The sequence below is a fragment of the Carcharodon carcharias genome, chromosome 19 (assembly GCF_017639515.1).
Source record: "Carcharodon carcharias isolate sCarCar2 chromosome 19, sCarCar2.pri, whole genome shotgun sequence".
NCBI classification, from domain to species: domain Eukaryota; kingdom Metazoa; phylum Chordata; class Chondrichthyes; order Lamniformes; family Lamnidae; genus Carcharodon; species Carcharodon carcharias.
In genome coordinates this window covers 95,702,291-95,723,882 of record NC_054485.1, presented here as the reverse complement: position 1 = coordinate 95,723,882, position 21,592 = coordinate 95,702,291, and the positions used below count along the sequence as shown (strand labels likewise).

The window sequence follows — 21,592 nt, the reverse complement described above, 5'->3', positions numbered from 1 at the left end:
GAAAATTCTGCCAAAAGAGTTGATTCGTAGCAAGATTGGTCTGCTTAATGAAAACCCTCTTTTATTTATTTCGTATGAAGAAGTATTATTTAAGTGAAACACTTCTTTTGTTTTTTGAAATTTATTTAAATGTTTCCTTCTGAAATGTTAACAAGGCACTATTTATGCTCCGTTGCTGGGTCATACAGATTCAGCCATTTATTTTTATTATTGTTCCTTCTCGAGCTGTGGGATTTGCTGGCCAAACCAGCATTTAGTGATTATCCCAAGGTGCACTTGAGAACTATTGAACTGCTGTAACCTTCCATAACGATGTGAAAATAGTAATTATTTGATGTGCAGGAAATCAGTTAGACCTGCAAGGGATAAAATCTTGGCGTACGTCATTTGGAATTTGTTTGGATGACATTTGTTTATCTTTCTCACGTGTCGATGCAGACTCGATGGGCCTCTTCTGCACTGTGTGGTTCTGTGATACAGAAGTTAATTAAGTTCTATGGTGGGGTTATATTTTAACTTTCATGTAATTTGTATATTTATGTTGTCACAAACAGGTGGAGCATATTAGGTAACTCCCTGCCTTTGAGCCAGAAGGCTCCAGGTTCAAGTCCCACTACAGGACTTGTTGGCTACAAACGATCACAGCACTCTCTCCCCTGTCCTGTCTGTGTGTTGCATAGAACCCTTTGCTGAGTCCATCAGGAAGGATCCAGACATAAGACAATCCCAGGCAGTGGAGGTACTCGGGGTAAAGCATCGCAGTACATGGACGATGTCGCCGTCTTCTGCTCAGATCCGCTGTCGGTGCACAGAGTGATCCACATCTGTGACCAGTTTGAACTGGATTCGGGAGCCAAGGTAAATTATGGCAAGAGTGAGGCCATGTTCTTTGGGAACTGGGCTGACCGTTCCTTTGTCCCCTTCACCTGAGGGTGCTGGGGATATGATTCGCAGGGACCGGGGCATGCATTAGAAACTGGAAGGAGCGAATGGCTATGGTGGAAAGAAAACTGGGCATGTGGGAGTGACGCTCCCCCTCCATGGCAGGTAAGAACCTCATCATCAGGTGTGAGGCGCTCTCACTGTTGCTATATGTGGCGCAGGTCTGGCCCATTCCAGACTCATGAGCGATGGCGATCACCCGAGCCATCTTTCACTTTAACTAGAGGTCGAAAATGGATCATGTGCACAGGGATGCGATGTACAAGCCTCTAGATAAGGGGGGAAAAATGTGCCCAACATTGCCCTCATCCTGATGGCCACCTTTATGTGTGGCTGCATCAAGCTGTGCGTAGATCCTCAGTACGCAAAGACCAAGTGTCACTACGTGCTGATGTTCCACCTGTCCCCGGTGTTGTGAAGGATGAGTCTGGCCACGCTGCTGCAGAACACTCCAAGAAGTTGGACCGTGCCGTACCATCTGTTCCTCGTGGAAAGATTTATGCAGAGAAACACCTTTGACCACAAGTCCATCAGGAAGTGGTCGACACGTAACGTCTTAGAGGCCCTGCAGGAAAAGGAGATGGTGGATCCTGTCGGATGGTTCCCCGAGCAAACTGCCAAAGTCATTTGGCAGAATGCCTCATCGCCAGAACTTTCCAACCGGCACCAGGATGTAACGTGGCTGGTGGTGAGAAAGGCCCTCACCGTCAGACCCTTTCTTCATGCCAGGAGTCTCACCCTGCCTGCAAAGTGCCCTCAAGTGGGGGTTTTTTTGGGGGGCAGACCATTCACCTCCTGGTGGATTGTGCCTTTGGCAAGAAGGTCTGGAGAGAGATGCAGTGGTTTCTGTCGAGGTTCATTCCGAGCAGTGCTGTGACACAGGGCTCTGTGCTCTATGGTCTGTTCCCAAGGACACACCGAGACAAACATCAACTGCAGCTGGAGGATCGTCAACTCGGTGAAAGACACTCTTTGGTCTGCCCAAAACTTGTTGATCTTCTAGTGCAAAGAGTTGTCCCCGACCTAGTTCTGCAGAATTGCACATTCCAAGTCCAGGACTACAGGTTGAGGGACGCACTAAAGCTTGCGGCAGCTGCCGCAAAGGCGCAATGGGGAAGGGGCGCTGTCTAAGACCGTTCTGCCATAGTGAGCCAAGGGGCTGGGAAAGGTATAACCACCCTCGCACTGTATGTCTCTCAATAAATTTCCACTGTATGTATCATAATTGTATTGAAGTACCTCAGTGCAACATGATGTATGTCAATAACTTAAATACCATTGCACTTTCTGTAATGACCATGTTGAAATGCCTGTAATATTCATTGATTGTATTGAAGCACCTCGTGCTCCATGTGTAAAAGTTGAATATGATTGTACTTTTTGTAAAGGCCATTTTGAAATGTTTTGTAATGTTCTTTCAGATATTTTATAAATAAAATATATTTTACCCAAAAAAGGAACCCAGCCACTGGTGCGGGCAAGCCATTGGTGCTAGTCCCCAGCCTTGATCAATGGGAAGGGCTTGTGACCAGTTGTCCAATGTTTTACTTTATCATGGGATATGGCCATCACCAGTTAGGCCAACATTTATTGCCCATCTATAATTGCCCTTGAGAAGGCGGTAGTGAGACTCCTCCTTGAACTTCTGCGGTCCATGTGGTGTACGTTCACCCACAGTGCTGTGAGGAAGAGAGTTTGAGGATTTTTACCCAGTGACATTGAAGGAATGGTGATATAGTTCCAAGTCAGGGTGGTGTGTACCTTGGAGGGGAACTTCAGGTGGTGGTGTTCCCACATGTCTACTGTCCTTGTCCTTCTAGATGATAGAGGTCACAGGTTTGGAAAGTGCTGTTGAAGGATCATCGGTGAGTTGCTGCAGCACATTTTGTAGATGCTACACACAGCTGCCACTGTGTGTTAGTGGTGGTGGAGTGAGTGAATATTGAAGGTGGTGGATGGGGTGCAACTCAAGCAGGCTGCTTGGTCCTGGATCGTGTTGAGCTTCTTGAGTATAATTGGAGCTGCACTCAACCAGGCAAGTGGAGATTATTCCTTCACACTCCTGACTTGTACCTTGTAGATGGTGGACAGCTTTTGGGGAGTCAGGAGGTGAGTTCCTTGCTGCAGGATTCCCAGCCTCTGACCTGCTATTGTAGTCACTGTATTTGAAGGGTGGTCAACCAGCATGGTAGGGACTCTAACATGCAGAAAGACGAAAGAGAAAGGAAGGTACGATTGTAAATGAAAGAGGGTCTGAGAAATGTATAGAGAGGCAGTTTTAAGGATTATTTGGATTCACAAAGATGTCATGTACTAAGCACATGACTATAACACATTTGAGTCCCCAAGAAAGTCATCAGGTGCATGGGGGAAAATGGGAAAACATCAGATTAGGAAGATTGGGGGAGTTGAGCTAGAGGGGCGTAAAAAAAAGAAGCAGCTGAATAGATGGATTCAAATTTGGGAGCACAGAAATGTGTCCACTTTGTGTGCGAAATGAAGATGTAGGGTGGGGCAGAGGGACAAAAGCACTTAAGCAGCTTTTCCAGCGTTTTCTGTTTATATTTCAGATTTCCAGCATCTGTAGTATTTTACTTTTACTTAAGCAGGTTGTTGGTAGAAAAGTGAAATCTGGGCTACACATATGGTATATCTGCAAGTAATGGACAGTGTCAGTCAAGAAGTCCGAAGCTCATTATAGCTTGATGCGGTCCAGCCAGATAGAATCCTACATCACAGTGAAGGGGGCCATTCAGACCATTATGCCTGTGTTGGCTCTTGCATAGAACTACGCAATTAGCCTCAGTGCCTTGAACTTGGCCCCAGAATTGCAACGTTTTTCCTTTATCAAGTATTTATCCAATTCCCTTCAGAAAGTTACTATTGAATCTGCTTCCACTACCCTTTCAGGTGACAAATTCCAGTAATCTGGCAGTGAATGGCTAAGCTAATCATGCATCCAGTATGTGGGAGCTTGTAACCTATTGAACCTCAGGTAGTAAACATGTGGGTCACACTTGGAAGACAGCAGGAACAGGGGATAGTGCAAGTTTAAATGGGGGTGTATATTTTGAGGCAGAAGGTGAGAGTAGGGGTGAGCCAATCAACAACTATTGAGATATCATAGCGAATGAAGGGCAATGTTTGGGCAGTACCAGGGAAAGCATTGCTCTGTGTTTTAGATACAGAGGAAGTGGGTTAAAGGAGTTTTGGAATGAAGCAAGAAGAGGAGGCAGAAACCTTCTTGTTAATGACTGAGAAAGCAGGAGTAGGGATTCAACAGGAGGTGATGAGATTCAAGGGATCGCCAAGGAAACTAGGTCATTTCAGTTGTGTTTTACTCTGTCCTACCTTGATCCAAGTTCATCTCTCTCTCTCACACACACACAAACACAGAAAAAGATTAAATTTGCTGCTGATCTCTGAAGGAAACTGTTTGGTGAAGTATCCCAGTTAATCAACAGGAACTGTTGATTCCAACGGGGAAGGAATACTTGCCTTGCAATTTACACTGTATACAGGAAGACGCTCTGAATTGGTGCAGAGAATATCCACGCTCTGACTGATGCTCGTTTTCTTGTCGAGTAAGCAACCTCTTACAAGATTCAGGCTGAATTCATGGGTACAGTGCTCTGACATGGGGAAATTCATCACTGGAGTTGAGAGAGGGTGGAGGGAAAGTGTACAGACCCACATCCAGATAATAAGGATGATATATTTGGGCATTGTCTATTACAATATATGAAAACGCTTGGTTGAGGAAGAAGGTGGTGAAAGAAGAGCTGAGCTTCAAGCACAGAACAGAATTAATTAAGGTGAGGACCAGGGAATGAAAGGAAAGCTGAAAAGCTTCCATGTAGTCATGCCTTTCAGAATGGCAGAATGTCCAAACGCACTTTGCAACCAATGAATTATGTTTACAGTGCAATCACTTGTAGGAAATGCTGCAGCCAATTTGTAGGTTCAAGGTCACATTGACATTTATGGGATCTTGATGTTCGCAAATTTGCTGCTATATATTCTACATTACAACAGAGATACATTTCAAAAAATACTTTGTAGGCTGTAAATGACTTAAGGGGTTCCTGAGTTCATGAAAGGTGCAGTCAAATAAAATTATTAAAGTTAACCCACAAACGTCCAGTGTTACAGTCAGATCTAACCTGGTACTGATACAAAAGCAAAATACTGTAGATGCTGGAAACCTGGAATAAAAGCAGAAAAGGCTGGGAATATACAGAAGGAGTTTGATAGCTTAATACTTATCCACATAATTTTGCATTTACCATGTTCTTGCCCAATCACCCAACATGTCTATATGCTTTTGCTGCCTTATTGCAATTTCATGAGTTTACTTTCCCAACTAAATTTGTATTGTTAGCAAATGTGGATATGTAACAATCCATCCCCTCATCTAAACTATTAATATAGACTGTAAGGCCCAAATACTGATCTTTGCAGTACCCCCAGTTGCAGCCTGTTAATTTAAAAATACCCCGATTATTATTACTGTTTTTTATTCATTCAGCAATCCTCAATCCATGCTAAAATAATGCCGCAAATCCCACAATCATTAATTTTGTGTAAGCACCTCTTGTGACATCTTACTGAATACTTTTTGAAATCCAAATACACTGCATCCATTGTTTCTCCCTTATCCATCCTGCTAATTATATCCTCGAAGAACTCCAACAGATTTGGGAAACGTGGTTTCCCTTTCATGAATTTGTTTCAGCCCTTCTCACACAAATTGTAACTTTCTAGGTGTCCTGTCACCACATCACTAATAAAAAGTTGTATGAAGCATTTAGCCTACAGCTGGTGTTAGGCTAACTGTTCTGCAGTTCTCCTTTTCCCTCCTCTTCCTTTCTTAAATAGCAGGGTTATATATCCACCTACTCTTCGGAACAGTTCTAGAATCTATGAAACTGTGGAAGATTAATGCTAATGCATCTACTATCTCTAATGCTTCTTCCTTTAAAACCCGAAGATGCAGGTTGGCAAGCTCAGGAGATTTTGCACCACAAATGAATGCGACTTATTCATTGTTTTTAATTCTTTCATGGGATGTCAGCATTGCTGCCAAGGTGAGTATTTGTCGCCAATCTTTAATTGCCAGTGAGAAGATCGTGGTGAACTTCTTTCTTGAATGGTTGTAGTCCACTTGGTTCAGGTACACTGTCAACGCTGTTATGAATGGAGTTCCAGGTTTTTGACTCAAAAACAGTGAAGGAACAGTGATATCGTTCCAATTTAGGATGAAGTGTGACTCAGAAAGGAAGTTGTAGTTTGAAATATATCCATATACTCTGTCATTGTCATTCCAGGTGGTAGAGGCCACAGGTTTAGAATGCACTGTCAAAGGAGCCTTGGTGAGATGCTGCAGTGTAGCAATTGTCTGCTGTCGGTGGGGGGAGAGAATACTTATCTAGTGGATGGGCCGATGATCAAGTGTGTTGCTTTGTCTGAGTGATGTTGGGCACTTTAGGTGCTCTTGGAACTGCAGTCACCTAGGTGAGTGGCGAGTATTCCATCACACTTCTGACTTGTGCCTTGTAGATGATGGACAGGCTTTGAGGATTTGTTACTGTCCACAGAAATCCTGGCCTCTGACCAGTTGTTGTGGCAATTTAAAAAATAGTTACAGTTTTGTTCAATAGTAAACCACAAGATGTTGATGTTCTTGTGTTCAGCGATGGTAATACTACTGAACATCAAGGGAAGCTGTTGGTGACCTATGTGTTCAGCGATGGTAATACGACTGAACAACAAGGGAAGATGATTAAAATTTCACTTGTTGGTGGCGGTCATTGCTTGGCACTTCTGTGGCATAATTGCTCCAGCCTGAATGGTGGGCATGTTGCATTCAGACATGGGGCAAAATTTTCTGCCTACCGGGCGGGCGGGGAGCCGATCCCAGCTCACCGGCGACAAAATTTAGCCCATGGAATACTTCAATATCTGAGGAGTTGTAAACGATAGTAAACATTGTGCAATCATCAGCAAACATCCCCAAATTCGATAATGCCATTAGGCAGATCTGTGACATCATATTTCTCAGCTCCCGCCTTCTTCAAGCCGTGACTCAGTTGCCGCCTTCTTAAATCTGTGGCTCAGTTCGCGCCTTTTCAATCTAGGCCTCAGTCCCGCCTTTTTCAAACCGTGCCTCTGTTCCCGCCTTTTTCAATCTGTGCCTCAGTTCCCAGATTTTTCATTCTGTGACTCAGTTCCCGTCATTTTCAATCTGACTCAGTTCCCGCCTTTTTCTTTCTATGTCTCAGTTCTCGCCTATTTGAATCTGTGCCTCCGCTCCCACCGTTTTGAATCTGTGCCTCAGTTCCCGCCTTTTCAAATCTATGACTCAGTTCCCTCCTTCAATCTGTGCCTCAGTTCCCGTCTTTTTCAATCTGTGAGTCAGTTCCCGCCTTTTTCAATCTGTGCCTCAGTTCCCTCCTTTTTCAATCTGTGCCTGAGTTCCCTCCTCCTTCAACCTGTACCTCAGTTCCCACCATTTACAATCTATGCCTCAGTTCCCTCCTCCTTCAATCTGTGCCTGAGTTCCCGCCTTTTTCAATCTGTGCCCCAGTTCCCGCCCTTTTCAACCTATTACTCAATTCCCTCCTTCAATTTGTGCCTCAGTTCCCACCTTTTTCAATCTGAGCCTCAGTTCCCGCCTTTATCAATCTGTTCCTCAGTTCCCGCTTTTGTCAATCGATGATTCAGTTTCCGCTTTTTTCTGTCTATGACTCGGTTCCCGCCTTTTTGAATCTGTACTTCAGTTCCAGCCTTTTTGAATCTGTGCCTCAGTTTCTTCCTTTTCAAACCTATGACTCAGTTTCCTCCTTCGAACTGTGCCTTAGTTCCCGCCTTTTTCAATCTGTGCCTCAGTCCCCGCCTTTTTCAATCTGTGCCTCAGTTCCCACCATTTATATTCTATACCTCAGTTCCCTCCTCCTTCAATCTGTGCCTCAGTTCCCGCCTTTTTCAATCTGTGCCTCAGTTCCCTCCTTTTTCAATGTGTGCCTCAGTTCCCACTTTTTTCAGTCCGTGCCTCAGTTCCCACAATTTTGAATCTGCGCCTCTGTTCCCTCCTCCTTCAATCTGTGCCTCAGTTCCCGCCTTTTTCAAACTGTTCCTCAGTTCCCGTCTTTTTCAATCTGTGCCTCAGTTCCCGCCTTTGTAAATCTGTGCCTCAGTTCCCGCCTTTTCAGTCTGTGCCTCAGTTCCCACCATTTTCAATCTGTGCCTCTGTTCCCTCCTCCTTCAATCTGTGCCTCAGTTCCCGCCTTTTTCAGTCTGTGCCTCAGTTCCCTCCATTTTCAATTTGTGCCTCTGTTCCCTCCTCCTTCAATCTGTGCCTCAGTTCCCACCATTTACAAGCTGTGCGTCAGTTCCCTTCTCCTTCAATCTTGTGCCTCAGTTCCCGCCTTTTTCAACCTATGACTCAGTTCCCTCCTTCAGTTTGTGCCTCAGTTCCAGCCTTTTTCTATCTGTGCCTCAGTTCCAGCCTTTTTCAATCTGTGCCTCAGTTCCCGTCTTTTTCAATCTGTACCACAGTTCCCGACTTTTTCAACCTATGACTCAGTTCCGTCCTTCAATTTGTGCCACAGTTCCCGCCATTTTCAATTTGTGCCTCAGTTGCCGCCTTTTTCAAACGGTGCCTCAGTTCCCGTCTTTTTCAATCTGTGCCTCAGTTCCCGTATTTTTCAATCTATGACTCAATTCTTGCCTTTTTAAATTGTATAGCAAACATTTACCTCGTTCTTACATATTTGCAATACAGACAGTGTATTAGATATTGACGAGCATATGTATGAAAAAACGGACTGATAGCAGGGCTACAGGCTGCCCGGTTGGACGCAGTACACTGAGCCATATGAAACCTTTAATTGTGAAAAGGCGGTGGGCAGGGGTAGGGGAGAGCAGAGGCCCTCGATCTGGTACCAATCGCCCTCTCATAGAGACTCCCTCCCAGAAGTACCACAGTGAACTATTTTGGGACTCTTACTGACACACATAAACTACCTTCCCAGGTGAGTTTAAAAAAAATACAGGAAGCGTGTATTTGCGGGAATGCACTGCCTGGGAGTGTGGTGGAGGCAGGTTCAATTGAAGCATTCAAGAGGGCAGTGGATGATTCTTCGAATAGAGACAATGTGCAAAAGTTACAAGGAAAAGGCTAGGCAATGGCATTAGGTCATCATGCTAATTTGCGGAGCCAGTGCACACATGATGGGCCGAATGGCCTTATTCAGTGCCGTTCAGATCCTGAGAATAAAAATCAAAAGTTGCAGCTTACCCTTTTTCAACCAGTCCTGGAGCATGCAAAGTGTGTGTGGGATCCTGCTATAGAGAGCGATATTAATCAACAGGAATGAAGCGATCGGATGAGTACTGTTCTACAAGGTTCACCGGGAGAACCACACGACAATCAAATCCTTGATCAAAGATTTGGAATGGGAATTACTAGAGAAAAATATGTTTTATAGAGTATGGAAGTGCTGGTGTGAATTGACAAAAGCAAGTGCCCAGTGCCATCCGGCAATGACTCATCCACACCAAGTTCCACACCACTACCGTTCGCAGGGTATAGGAATTTTAGATAAAAACATCTCGAAAAAAAATCCAATCGGCTGTAACTTGAAACTTGATTTGGGAGGAGCGATGACTCATTAACCATGTACATGTAGTGTCAAGGTTTACTGTCTATTTAGGTTGCACACACATTGTACTGGTCGGTTGCGAGTTTCTTCCTACTGTAGGGGTGAGTAACTACTTTCAAACATTAACAAGACCTGGGATCCCGAAGCTCTGTAAAAGACTGGCCCGTTATATAGCTCCATGTCGCCGGTTCGTACTGCGGCAAGCAGCCGGCCTTAATGATATTACATTGATCGTATATGAATGTAAATGTGTGTGGTCTACAGGCGCTTCATCACAGTCAGGGGAACACGCTTCAACTTTAAAAATAATTGAATAAATGTGTCAAAGTACCGAATTATTTATCTGTGGCTTAGAGTAAAAAAAACTAGGCGCCAGTTGTAGATTTATTTTTTTTTAAAGTGAAAATCAACTAATTGATGTGCAAAGGATATTCTGACCTTTCTGTGCGGATGGAGGGAGGGCAGCGGGATGGTGGCTACCGGGATCTGCGTCTGGTCAACTGTGGGAGATTGTGACTTCAGATTGGAAAAGTGACCACATTCGGAAGGGGGTTGATCAAGGTGGTCCAAACAAAGTTTTCCCCCTGGACTGGCCCCAGGGGCAGAGTTTAATGGTTAAGAATCGATATGTTATTTGAGGACAGGTTGACTGCCACAACACATCTTGGATTCGGAGAAGGAACCAAGAAAGCGGCTGACCGCCAGCTGTACAAGGGCTATTAGAGATGGGCGATCAATTCTGGCCTCGTCAGCGACACCCGCCAACCGTGAACTAACAACAGGAAACCCTTCACTCACAACTGAACTTGCTATTTCCCGTGCTCAGGATTGCGTTACCAACATTTCTGTCCATTTCAGACCAGCCTTGCAACCCTCTCACCTCTCCAAGATTCCTTTCATTTTTCTATAGCGCTTTTATTTATCATTTCATGTTATTATAACCTCAGCTCTTTAACCAACTCTTTTTCTGCATTCTACACATGACTTTACCCGTACTTTGACCACGTTGTGTGATTATGTATATTTGAGAGTGTGCTTGTGTTTGTATTTGTATGTATGCTGCAGTTTGTATGTTGCTTATATGTATACCAGGGTGGAAGAGTCAATTACTAGGGAACATAGATTTAAGTTGAGAGGATAAAACTTTAGAGCAGATGTGCGGGGCAAGTTTTTTACGCAGAGGGTAGTGAGTGTATGGAATTCGCTGGCAGAGGAGGTGGTGGAAGCAGATACGAAAGTGGTTTTTAAGAGGCAGCTTGACAAATGCGTGAATAGGATGGGAATGGAGGGATACGGACCCCGGAAGTGCAAAATGTTTTAGCTTGACAGGCAATATGATCGGCGCAGGCTTGGAGGGCCGAAGGGCCTGTTCCTGTGCTGTACTTTTCTTCGTTCTTTGTATGTGTTTCTGCCAATGTGTGTGCATTCTAGGAATTAACGGTATATGTGGTTAACTGTGACATGTAAATGTTCACTTAAGTGTAAGGTCACGATACTTGTTTTTTCCAGTAAATCTGAAACCGTGTTTAATTGAGAGAACTGTTGACTCACGTTGTTATTTATCCCCCCAATCCATGTATTTTGATTTCTTTAACGGTCTTTGGTCTTCTCTCTCACACCCCTCGGAGAACAGATATGTTGTTATCCAATCCGGGACTGGATTGCATTGTGAAATCGATCACAGACGTCACGAAAGTCATGTGTAACATTTTATTGACTGAGAAACTCCACTTGTTCCCGTGGATTGACGCTCGCTTTCTGCTGCAGGGGGTGGCTTTGTACTTTGCACAGATGAGGTTTAGCCTAGGTCCCTCTGCTGCGAGATTTTAAACACATATAGATATGTGTTTATGGGCGGGGTTTGGAGAGTAATCTCCCGAGTGACTGTGACAGGAGCAGCCGTTCTTGAGCTGTCCCCTAGGTTCACAGGAGGAGCAGTTCCGCATTCTGGACCAGTTCTCAAACTCTGCCCGGTAGCGGAGAGTCTGGTACCCCTACCTGCTGGTAACCCACCACTGAACCAGCCTGAGGGAACCGTCAATTCTACACTCAAGTTTAAAGGCGGATCTGACCAGCGTTGCCGCTTTTCACACACGGGGCAAACTCCGGTGTATATGACCGATTCCTCATTAAGCACCGGGATCGGAAAGAGCTCAGGAATAAAAGTAAGAAATAGTGAATGACTGCAGGCTCCGTGTTACAGCTCAGGGGAACTGGGTGAGTTACACCGATTGCTGCATGTTAACGGACTCACCAAGTTGTTCTAGTGCCTGCCCCTTTCGCTCAGGCAGACCTTGGTGAAGCGCCTAGTGACATCTTATAAGGTTAAAGGAGGGAGGGAAATTAAGTTGCTGCAGTTGACTGGGGAAATTACCCACATTGCTGCCAGAGCATGACGGTGTTTCATCAATGACATGTATTTACCGCTTTGTTTTTACAGACTGGTGCTTAATGAAGTGGCTGGGTAAGCTGGACATTGTAATACGTATTTAGCAGATCTAGACGCCTCAACAAGAAACTCTTTCTCTTTCTCTCAAGTGCTAAGAAACGCAAGCTCCAACAACTCATCGACACGAACACCCATCCAGGACCCTCCACCCCTGCCTGTCCCTCTGTCCCCATCCCGTCTTCCAATCTCAGCCCCGGCCGTGTATTCACTATACCCCCTGATCTTCCCCTCTCCGATGCTGAACGTTCAGTGCTTAGCAAACGACTTCGTTTCATACCCTTACACCCTCATCTCAATGAATTTCGGGCTCGGAACGATGCTGAACTCTTCTTCCGCCGCCTTCGTCTCTGTCCTCACTTATCACCCCACCAGCCTCCACATTCAAAGGATCATCCTACGCCATTTCCGCCAACTCCAACATGATGCCACCACCAAACACATCTTCCCTTCACCCTCCCAAGTCGGCATTCTGTAGGAATCGTTCCGTCGGTGACACGCTGGTCCACTCCTCCATCACCCCCTACTCCTCAACCCCCTCCTACGGCAGTTTCCCATGCGACCACAGAAGATGTAACACCTGCCCCTTCACTTCCTCTCTCCTCACCGTCCAAGGGCCCAAACACTCCTTTCAAGTAAAGCAGCATTTCACTTGCACTTCTCTCACCTAGTCTACTGCATTCGTTGCTCCCAATGCGGTTTCCTCTACATTGGAGAAACCAAACGCAGACTGGGTGACCGCTTTGCGGAACACCTTTGGTCTGTCCGCAAACTTTACCCAGACCTCCCTGTCGCTTGCCATTTCAACACTCCACCCTGCTCCCATGCCCACATGTCTGTCCTTGGCCTGCTGCTTTGCTCCAGTGAAGCTCAACGCAAACTGGAGGAAAAGCACCTCACCTTCCGACTAGGCACTTTACAGCTTTTCGGACTGAATATTGAGTTCAACAATTTTAGATCTTGAACTCTCTCCTCCATCCCCACCCCCTTTCCGTTTCCTCCCCCTCCTTTTTGTTTTTTCCAATAATTTACATGGATTTTTCTTTTCCCACCTAATTTCATTATTCTTAAATGTATTTCCACCCTACCTTTTAGCACTTCTAGTATTCCCCACCCCCACCAGGGCTATCTGTACCTTGCTTGTCTTGCTTTCCACTCTCAATTAGCACATTCCTTTAGATAATAGCAGCACCTTCAACACATCTGTCCTTTTGTTTGTGACGTCTTTTGGTTATCTCCACCTATTACTGGCTGCTTGTCCCAACAACCCCCTCCCCCCTTAAACCATCTTATATTTCACCCCTTTCCTATTTTTAATTAGTTCTTTTGAAGGGTCATGAGGACTCGAAACGTCAACCATGCTCTCCTCCGCCAACGCTGCCAGACCTGCTGAGTTTTTCCAGGTATTTCTGTTTCTGTTTTTGTTTAAAATAGAAGCAAAACACTGTGGTTGTTGCGATCTTGGAGCTCAAAACGTTAACACTTTGTTTCTCCACATACATGCCTGCTACCCACTGTATGTGTTAATTTTTCGAGTATTTCGCAGTACGTACAACAGCGGCCTCTGTTGGTTAACCAATATGTAACAGTGAATTTTGACATTTATTAGTTATTCAGGGGAAAGCGCGAACGCAGTCCCACAGCTACCAGAAATTTTGCAGTTGACTATCCCGCATTTGGGGGCATCGCAGGCGTCAGCACACCCAAAGTGCAATGGGCTAGCCTCATCCTGGGAGAACCACCTCTTTTTTAGGACAAATATACTTTATTCATAAAATATCAGAAGGAACATAAAATATTTGTAAATCGCCATCACAAAAAATGCAATCAGATTCAACTTTTACACATGGATCATGAGGTTCTCAATACAATCAAAGGATATTACAGTCATTTCAGTATGGTAATTACAGTCAGACAATGGGGTTGGAGTTTTCAACATACATCATGTTGCGCTCTGAACTGCTTCAATGCAATTATGATGCAATTCAGTGTATACATTCATTGTGAGCCATACAGCCTGAGGGGTCTATACAATTCCCAACCCCTTGGTGTACTGTGGCAGAAAGGTCTTAGACAGCGACCTTTCCCCATTGGGCCTTTGCAGCAGCTGTCCCAAGCTTTAGCGTGTCTCTCAGCACCTTGTGCTGGACCTTGGAATGTGCCAGTCTGCAACACTCGGTCGGGGACAACTCTTTACACTGAAGACCAACAAGTTTCCTGCAGACCAAAGAGCGTCTTCACCGAGTTGATGATTCTCCAGCTGCAGTTGATGTTTGTCTCGGTGTGTGTCCCTGGGAACAGCCTGTAGAGCAGTTTCCTGTGTCACAGCACTGTTAGGGGTGCACCTCGACAAACACCACTGCATCTCTCCCCAGACCTTCTTTGCAAAGGCACAATTCACAAGAAGGTGAACAACGGTCTCTTCCCCACCACAGCCAGCTCCAGGGCAACGTGCATAGGGGGGGGGGTGAGACTCCTGGTGTGTGGGAAGGATCTGAGGGGGAAGGCCTTTCTAACCACCAGCCAATCTACGTCTTGGTGCTTGTTGGAAAGTTCTGACGATGTGGCATTCTGCCCATTGACTTTGACAGTCTGATCGGGGAACCATCCGACAGGATCCACCATCTTATTTTCCTGCAGGGCCCCTGGGACATTTTGTGCTGACCACTGCCTGATGGACTTGTGGTCAAAGGTTTTCCTCTGCATAAATCTTTCCACGAGGGACATGTGCTACAACTATTCGGAGCGTTCCGCAGCAGCCTGGCCAGATTCATCCTTCACAACACCGGGGACAGGTAGCGTAGTGAGTCAGCACATAATGACACTTGGTGTTTGCGTACTGTGGGTCTATGCACAACTTGATGCAGACACACACAAAAGTGGCCATCAGGATGAGGGCGATGTTGGGCACGTTTTTCCCCCTTTATCTAGAGCCTTGTACATCATGTCCCTGCGGACACGATCCATTTTTGGACCTCCAGATAAAGCAAAAGATGGCTTGGGTGATCACCATTGCGCAGGAGTGAGGAATGGGCCAGGCCTGTGCAATGTACAGCAACAGTGAGAGTGCTGCACATCTGATGACCAGGTTCTTACCCTCAATGTAGAGGGGGCATCACTCCCTCATGCCCAGTTTTCTTTCCACCATAGCCACTCACTCCTTCCAGTATCAAACACATGCCCCAGTCTCTGCAAACCATATCCCCAGCACCTTCAGACCATCTGACCTGATGGTGAAGGGGTCAAAGGATCAGTCAGCCCAGTTCCAAAAGAACATGGGCTCACTCTTCCCACGATTTACTTTGGCTCCCGAGAACAGTTCAAACTGGTCGCAGATGTTTATCAGTCTGTGCACAGACAGTGGATCCGAGCAGAAGACGGCGACATTGTCCACGTACAGGGAGGCTTTGACCTGAGTGCCTCCATTGCCAGGGTTGTCAATCCTCTTATGCCCGGATCCTTCCTGATGGACTCAGCACACAAACAGGACAGGTGAGAGAGGGCAGCCCTGCCTGACTCCAGATTTAATTGGAAAGCTTTCTGATTCACATCCATTGACTCAGTTACTGATGTTGGTGTCGAGCAGTTGGATCCAGTTGTGAATTCCCACCCCAAACCCTATTTTGGAGAGCACATCCACCATGAAGGTGTGCGATATTCTGTCAAAGGCCTTCTCATGATACAGGCTGATGAGGCAATGGTCCACACCCCTGTCCTGCATGTAGGTAATCATATCCCTGAGTAGCGCAAGGCTGTCAGGGATTTTCCTGTCGGGAACAGCGCAGGTCTGGTCAGGGTGGATCACCAAAACCAGAGCAGACTTGACCCGATTGGTGATGACCTTGGACAGCATCTTATAGTCCACATTCAACAGTGATTTGGGTCATCAATTTCTAATTTCCTACCTTTCCCTCTTGTGCCTGTAGATGAGGGTGATGATTTTGACATGCTGCCGGCCAGGAGCATACACTCACACACCTCTAGCAGGACTAGACCAATCCAGTCCCACAGAGATGAATGCAACTCAGCAGGCAAGCCGTCGCTTCTGGGAGTCTTATTTTCCTTGAAGTACTCAAGGTCCTTAGTCAGTTCGTTAGGCATTAGCACTTTGTCCAGTCAGAAATTGGTGGTTGGGGTAAGTTTGATGAGAAGGTTTTTGGAGTTGCAAAGATCTTGTTTGTTGGAAAAGCTAAATACAGCTCCAAAGAAGGGTCATAGGGACTCGAAACATTCACTCTGTCTGTCTCACTACAGATGATCCCAGGCCTCCTGAGATTTCCCAGAATTTTCCGTTGTTTCGGATGTAGTTTATTATCTCCAGCTGAGGCTACTGGACCATGGGGAGGATCCGAGGAGATCATTAGCAAGGTCCATTATTGGGGTTCATGTGGGGATTATTAGGGTTCAGGCTAATGTTAGTGGGTACACAGGGTTGGTTATTGGGGTTCAGGGTAATGATAGTGGGGACGTGGTGTTTTTGGTCTTCAGGGTGATGTTAGTGGGGATGGGGGCTATTGGAGTTCAGGGTAATGTTGGTGTGGATAAGGGGTTATTGGGGTTCAGGGTAATGTTATTGGGGATCGGGGGTAGTAGGTACCAGGGTAATCTTTTTGAGGACAGTGGTTATTTGGTTCAGGGTAATGTTACTGGGGACGGGGGTGATGTGTAACAGGGACTTGGCAAGAGATGTGATATAAGTAGTAGAGTTACAGAAGAACTGAAGTTTATGTTGGGCGGTGGGCGGTTTACGGGCAATGAGAACATTGGAATAGTCAGGACTGGAGTCAGAATGATGGCTGAGTGTGTCAGTCGGGCTGAAGTCTGGGCAAAGCTGGACAATGTTACAGGAATGGAGTTTTTGTGATCACTGGGTCTGCAGTTCATTTCCGGTTTGGACCATAATCGATATGTGTGAAAGACAGCGCACTGATTAACTAGCCTAACAGAGTGCCAGTTAATAATGTTGTCTTATCTCTTCGTTCATTATCTCCTATTGAATCTGTGTCAAAACTTGTACAGAATCCAAAAGGGCTGTATCCTCAAGAACATTTCACTTGCGTGAAAACAGCTTTTGTAACTTATGACGTAAACAAAAATCTTCGCTTGGAAGCATATACTTACACAAAGACGAGTGGCAGTGCAGAATATTGGAAAGAATATAAAGAACAACAAAGAGTGACAACAAAATTAATAAGGAGGGAAAAAACTGAGTATGTGGGAAAGCTAGCTAGTAATATAAAGACAGGTAGTTAGAATTTCCATAGATCTTTTTTAAAAATTGGAGACAAAGTGAGTGTTGGTCCTGTAGAGTGTGTGTCTGGGGAGTTTATAATGGAAAGTAGGGAGATTGCAGATGAATTAAATAGGTATTTTATTTCAGTCTTCACTATAGAGGACACAAGTAACATCCTGGAAATAGCTGTAAATCAGGAAATGGAAGGGAGGGAGGAACGTGGGAAAATTACAACCACCAGGCAAGTGGTATTGGGCAGATTGTTGGGGCTGTGGGCTGGCAAATCCTCAGTTCCAGATGGACTTCAGCCTATGGTCTAGAAAGAAGTGGCTAGTGAAATGGTTGATGCATTGGTTTTAAATTTCCAAAATTCCCTGAATTTGGTGAAGGTTCCAGTAGAGGATGACAGAAAGCCAGAAAATATAGGCCAGTTAGCCTAGCATCTGTCATGGGTTAAATGTTAGAAGCTATTACTAGAGATGTTATAGCAGGGCACTTAGAAATATTCAAGGCAATCAGACAGAGTCAACATGGTTTTGCAAAAGGGAAATCATGTTTATCTAATTTATTGGAGTTTTTTGAAGGAGTCACATGTGCCGTGGATCAAGGGGAACCGGTGGATGTACTGAACTGAGATTCCCATGAGGCATTCGATAAAGTGTCACATCGAAGGTTATTGTGGAAAATAAACATTCATGGTGCAGGGTGTAACAGATTGGCAAGGATAGGAGATTAGCCAGCTAACAGGAAACAGAGAGTTGGCATAAATGGGGCTTTGTTCTGGTTGGTAGGATGTGACGAGTGGTTTGCCATAGGGATCAGCTCAGGGGCCTCGATTTATATAAATGACTTGGTTAATGGGACCGAAGGAGTGATTAGTAAATCTGCTGATGACACAAAGATAGGTAGGAAAGGAAAGGATGTGAAGAGGATGAAATGAGGCTCCAAAGTGACATAGATAGGTTAAGTGGGCAAAGATCTGGCAAATGGAGTATGATGTGGGCAAATGTGAAAGTATTCATTTTGGCAGGAAGAATAAAAAAGAAGCTTATTACCTAAATAGTGAGAGATTGCAGAGCTCTGAGATTCAGAGGAATCTGGGTATCCTCGTGTATGAATCACAAAAGGTTAGTGTGCAGGTACAGCAGGTAACTCGGAAAGCTAATAGAATGTTATCATTTCTTGTGAGGGGAATTGATTACAAAAGTAGGAAGGTTATGTTTCAGTTGTACAGAGCACTGGTGAGATCATATCTGGTGTATTGTGCTCAGTACTGGTCACCTTATTTAAAGAATGTTGTAAAAGCATTAGAAGCATTTTGGAGAAGATTTATTAGACTGATGTCAGGGAATAGGAAGGCTGTCTTATGAGGAAAAGTTGGACAGGTTAGGCTTGTATCCACAGGGTTTAAGAAGAGCAAGAGGTGAATTAGATGAAACCTTTGAGATCCTGTGAGGTCTTGACAGGGTGGATGTGGAAAGGATGTTTCCTCTAGTGAGAGAACCTAGAACTAGGGATCTCTGTATAAAAGTAAGGGGTCACCCATTTAAAACAGAGATGAGGAGAATTTTTTTCTCTAAGAGGGCTGAGTTTCTTTGGAACCCTCTGCCTCAAAAGGGGGTGGAAGCAGAGCGTTTGAATATTTTTAAGGCAGAGGTAGATAGATTCTTGATTAACAAGGAGGTGAAACGTTAACGGGGGTAGGCAGGAATATGGGGTTGAGGTTACAATCAGATCAGCCATGATCTTATTGAATGGTGGAGCAGGCTCGAGGGGCTGAATGGCCTACCCCTGCTCCTAATTCGTACGTATGTTCTAAGAAACTATATTTAAACAAAAGCATGAACCGGAAACTCAAATGTGGAAGACTGGTGATGTATTTCCTTGGGGCTTGTCCCCCCGAAAACAATGAATCATTTTAATCCCTTTATGCTTCAGAATTATCGGATTTAAGTTTTTTAGAAATGAGAGAGAGAAAGTGTCATTTCTACAATCAACAAATACCACTTATCCAAAATTAGCTCACTAGTTACTCCCTAGTATCTTATCTCCTCTGGACCCAGTTCACACAGACGCTGAACCCCATCCAAATCATCAGCCTTCCACACTGACACTGAATCCCTTTCTCCCCTAAATCTCAGCACAGGTCCACCTTAAGAGAAACAATGTCAGGTCATTTTGAGCTCCAAACCCGAGACAATTACAAAAACGATGCTGGATTATAACCAGCATTGCGATGTGAATCTGGGAGCTGGGTTTGACTGGCAAATGAGCTTCCCAGGGGTCATTAGGGAGAACAGAAGACCATAAGACCATAAGACATAGGAGCAGAAATTAACCCATTCAGCCCATCGATTCTGCTCCGCCATTCAATCATGGCTGATAAGTTTCTCAAGCTCATTCTCCCACCTTCTCCCTGTAACCTTTCATTCCCTTACCAATCAAGAACCTATCTCAGTCTTAAATATACTCAATGACCTGGCCTCAAAAACCTTCCGTGGCAATGAATTCCATAGATTCACCACTCTCTGGCTAAAGAAGTTTCTCCTCATCTCTGTTCTAAAAGGTCTTCCCTTTACTATGAGGCTGTGCCCTCGGGTCCTAGTCTATCCTGCTAATGGAAACACCTTCCCCACGTCCACTCTATCCAGGCCTTTCATTATTCTGTAAGCTTCAATCAGATCCCCCTCATCCTTCTAAACTCCATCGAGTATAGTCCCAGAGTCCTCAAACGTTTCCTCATTTGTTTAGACTTTCATTCCTGGGATCATTCTCGTGAGCCTCCTCTGGTCCCTCTCCAGGGCCAGAGCATCCTTCCTGAGATATGGGATCCAAAAGTGCTCGCAACATTCTAAATGTGGTCTGACCAGAGCCTTATAAAGCCTCAGCAACACACCCCTGCTTTTATATTCTAGTCTTCTCGAAATAAATGCCAACATTGCATTCGCCTTCCTAACTACCGACTCAACATGCAAGTTAACCTTAAGAGAATCCTGGTCTAGGACTCCCAAGTCCCTTTGCACTGCAGATTTCTGAATTCTCTCTCCACTTAGAAAATAGTCTATGCCTCTTTTCTTCCTACCAGAGTGCATGACCTCACACTTCCCCACATTGTATTCCATCTGCCACTTCTTTGCCCATTCCCCTAATCTGTCCAAATTTTTCTGCAGCCTCCCTGCCTCCTCAATACTACCTATCCCTCCACCTATCTTTGTATCATCTGCAAACTTAGTCAGAATGTCCTCAGTTCCTTCATCTAGATCATTAATGTATAAAGTGAAAAGTTATGGTCCCAACACTGACCCCTGCAGAACTCAACTAGTCACCGGCCGCGATCCTGAGAAGGGACCCCTTATCCCACTCTCTGCCTCCTGTCAGACAGCCAATCTCCTATCCATGGTAGTACCTTGCCCCTAAAACCATGGGCTCTTATCTTACTGAGTAGCCTCCTCTGCAGCACCTTGTCAAAGGCCTTCTGGAAGTCCAAGTAGATAACATCCATTGGCCCTCCTTTGTCTAACCTACTCGTTACTTCCTCAAAGAATTCTAACAGATTTATCAGGCATGACATCTCCTTGATGAAACCATGTTGACTTTGCCCGATTTTACCATGCACTTGCAAGTATTCTGAAAACTCAATCTTAATAATGGACTCTAAAATCTTAACAATGACCAAGGTCAGGCTAATCGGCCTGTAATTTCCCGTCTTTTGCCTCATTCCCTTCTTAAACAGGGGGGTTACGTTAGCGATTTTCCAGTCCTCTGGGACCCTCCCTGACTCCAGTGATTCCTGAAAGATCACCAATAACGCCTACAGCAACTCTTCAGCTATCTCATTCAGAACTTTGGTTTGCAATCCATCTGGTCTAGTTGATTTATCCACCTTCAGCCCTTTCAGTTTTCCTAGCACCATCTCCTTGGTAATGGCCTCCTTATTCACCTCTGCCCCCCGACTATCTTGAACTTTGGGAATGTTACTCTCATCTCCCACCGTGAAGACTGATGCAAAGTACCTATTCAGTTCCTCCGCCATTTCTTTGTTCCCCACTACTACTTCTCCAGCGTCTTTTTCCAGTGGCCCAATGTCCAATTTTACCTGACTTCCATTATCAGCCATGATTGCCTCGTCCTCCCTTTAGTATGCTTCTTCTTCCTAGGGATGAATTTTTACTGTGTCTCCCAAATTACTCCCAGAAATTCCTGCCATTGTTGTTCCACTGTCTTTCCTGCTTGGCTCATCTCCCAGTCAATTCTGGCCGGCTCATCCCTCATGCCTCTGTAGTTGCCCTTATTCAACTGTAATACCGT

At 45.1% G+C, this 21,592-nt stretch overlaps 1 protein-coding gene and 1 pseudogene across 1 annotated transcript in view; one reads left to right on the top strand and one right to left on the bottom strand.

Annotated features, from left to right (window-relative positions):
- The window catches only part of LOC121291389 (zinc-binding protein A33-like), a 105,629-nt gene that overhangs the window by 54,995 nt on the left and 29,042 nt on the right, over positions 1-21,592 (top strand). The window lies entirely within an intron of this gene.
- Positions 13,666-13,807, bottom strand: LOC121292076 (annotated as a pseudogene).